The 3,400-nt window shown below is 41.0% G+C and overlaps 1 pseudogene; it reads right to left on the bottom strand.

Annotated features, from left to right (window-relative positions):
- Window positions 1-849: 849 nt before the first annotated feature.
- On the bottom strand, window positions 850-969 carry LOC129901809 (5S ribosomal RNA; annotated as a pseudogene).
- Between the last annotated feature and the right edge of the window lie 2,431 nt (window positions 970-3,400).

Below are 3,400 nucleotides of genomic sequence, written 5' to 3'. Positions count from 1 at the left end.
CCCACAACCAGGGCCAGAGGATAGGGCGATGAGAGATGCAGTTTTATTGCTGACCAGATTAGTGGCAGGGCAGGCTCAAAGGCATGGGCGAGGGAGAAAGGGGCAATACAGAGGGCAACAACCCGATAGAGGTTATAACGGAGGCCAACATAAGAAAGCTAGCTCAGCTTGTGATTTGGGGGAAATCCAAGGCGGACACCCTCAGCAGTATAGTGGATACCCTTCCCAACCAACTTGGAGTGCACCCCCTTAGTTCTCAGGTTGGAGATTCGATAGCATGGGATGTCCAAGAGTCAGTCAAAATTCTAGGGTGCTAGGTCCATAGATGGGCAACAGTTCGTGTCAATAAAGGCTACCTTTGCCTCAGTGTCCTTGTTGTGATAGGACTCATTCCGAGAAATGTCATTTTGGGACAAGTGCTTGTTTTACGTATGGCCATCAAGGCTATTTCATGAGAATATGTCAATTCAGAAGCAGGCTAAGTGGTACATCTCCGCCTATAGGGACAGTTGCAGGTTCTTCTTCTTCAATGGCTACGCGCCTTATGGGGTGGGGTACTTATATTTTAGCGGGCCGTGGTGAACCTTCTAGTTCTAGCGGTCCTTTGAGTCGTATTCATGCTTTATCTAGCAGACAAGATCGAGAGCGCCACCAAATATGGCTACATGTACATTATAAATCTTCTTCCATAATACATCTACGTTAATAAACCCAGATTCCACTAGATCGTATATGCATCTCCTTTTGTTGCTGGTAGGGCCAGAATGAAACGTGAAGACTCGCAAGACGATGCTAAGGTAAATCTTGGATTAAGTTGAGTGCCTCGCACATTATTGCAAGGATTGCAATGAAATGCGACACGAAGACTTCCCAGGAAGGTCACCCATCCCAGTATTACTCTCGCCTAAGCACGCTTAACTTTAAAATTAGGGTAGAATTTAGTGCGTTAATACTAGTATTATCGCGCGAGTTGGAAGAGTATGAACTAGCGGCGGAGGAACGACATGAGATTATGTACCTAGATTATTATAAATTATGTTAAGCAAATTATAAAAGGGGCTTAAGTAACACAAGCAGGATTAGCTGATTACTAACTGATGTCACACTTGTATGCCACAGTTCTTCAACGTAACACCAATTAATGATAGGCAAACCACAGAACGACTATATAAGCCAGTGGGTAAGGGAATTTCGATACCACTCTGCAACCACCTGTGAGGGGCAAAAAGAAAAACCCAAAAGGCACCACTTGGGAACTACCTCTGAGGGGGAAAAAGCAAAACCCAAAAGGTAAGGGTACATATTGATGTCATTTAAAGAATGCAGGAAGTTAAACACGAGGTCAAAGATTCCAACATACAACCTTGGCTACAGGACTCACTTCGCATTCCATGGATAGATGACTATGGAGGGAATGTTACCGGCAGAGTAACAATATTAGCCCATTCTCCTTCAATCAAAGGCAACCTACTTAGCCGAGAAGGTGTGAAATTATAGGGTAAAGGGGGTAGGACCTTACCGAGTCCTCATAGCTGCTATCCTAGATAAAGGAGCCCAAGTTAAGTTCACTACCGAAGTCAGTCCGTGAAGAAACTAAGAAGACAGATAAGCCTTCGTACACTACTTTACCCTCAGACTGATGGATAGACTTTGTGTCACGACCCAACCCCATAGGCCGCAATTGAGGTCCGATCTGAACCCCTGTATACGTATCTATCAACTGTGGTCAAGTCAAAATATAATTAACATAATACCATGCAACCGAACCCTATTGGGTGATAACATTTTCATAAACTGATAGCCTCTTTCATTTTATCACATCATGAAAGGGAACACAAGCCGAAAAGGCTTCTATAACATAACAACATGTACCATACATTTGGTAGACCCAGCTGAACCAACTAACATACACAACCCACATATACATGTCTATAGACCTCTTATAATATTAATGACAACATATGGCGGGACAGGGCCGCCGTCTACCCTTGAATAACAAAACAATACTATACATCAACGGCTAATGCCAAAAACTAGGCTCTGATACATTGAAGCCTCTTCCAACTGAGCTGAGCAAAATCCTAAGTTGACGGACTCCCAAAACCTGTATTTGTACCTGCAGGCATAAAATCTAGCCCCCCCCCAAAAAAAGGGGTCAGTATGACATATGTACTGAGTACGTAAAAGATAACATATCACAACTTGAAGTATATCTGAAATAGAGAAGCAGGGGATAAATTATCAAATCAACAACCTATACCTGGGAAATTAAAATCATGCATGCTCAAATTTTCAATATAGCCAGCCCTATGAGGGGTCTGGTTAAGCATATCTGTAGATCCATCACCTTCTTATTACAATACATCATCACATCATCACATATATACATATATGCCCTAGCCCTCTAGTGAGGGACTCAGTGGATAATGCAGTAGAATTGTATCTGAATCTGATAACCGGCCCGGGACTTGGAGAAGAAGTGTTAAAGTATACACGAATAGAGTAGTGGGAAACAAAACACAGTTTAAATCATTATCTGAGACTCAACGAAGTCATCAAGCGAACCCTCACTTAGAGGTCAGGGTAGGAAGTATCTGACGTATACCTTCTAAATGTCACCAAGGACTATGTAAAAAGGCGTTTTGGAAATCTTAGACATTTACCAATGTGAAATATCTTATAGAAGCCTAAGCATTGGTTATTTCAGAATCTTTCTCTATTAAAAAAAGAGTTTGTCTAATCAATCACTATACAGTCGCATAGAAGACTCGAGGAATATGAGTTTATCTACTTTAAGAGTCTTAACATCCGAAAGTGATCAAGAGTCCTAAAGTCATATTCATAACTTAAGAATGAAGTTGCACCAAAACGTACATCATCCATAGTCTACATCTAAGACATGCCAAAAGAAGGAAAAGATTGTTTCACATACCTATTATGTGTTACTTCTTATCCCGTTCGTCTCATCGTTGTTTTTACCTAAGTAACAGAAAACAAATATGAGTATTAACAACCCTTGGCTTTCCATCACCTTAGGCTACACATGAGTATTCATATAACTCAACCCCTCATTCGCATTCTCGATTAGTTCCTTAATTAGCTAAGGCGTTAATGAAAATTGGGCAGCACTTCCCCTATAACGTGCCCTATCCAAATTTTCAATTAGATCCCTAAAAACAAAAGCCAACCAAAAAAACAACCTGCAGCATATGTTTAAGTAATTCACACCCACAATATACAACATAAACTCCAAACAACTTACTCAAAATTACGATACCAAAATAGGGTGTCTAGCCTTTATTTTGCAAAACCTTTAATTATACAAAATGAGGGGTCGTGTGGCTGCAACCATAATAACCCACAACCTTTTTAGTATACATTTATTCCCTGCAACACACCC

Source organism: Solanum dulcamara, chromosome 8 (assembly GCF_947179165.1).
Source record: "Solanum dulcamara chromosome 8, daSolDulc1.2, whole genome shotgun sequence".
NCBI lineage: Eukaryota > Viridiplantae > Streptophyta > Magnoliopsida > Solanales > Solanaceae > Solanum > Solanum dulcamara.
Note: the sequence above shows the minus strand (reverse complement) of the source record. Positions and strands in the feature narration are given on the sequence as shown.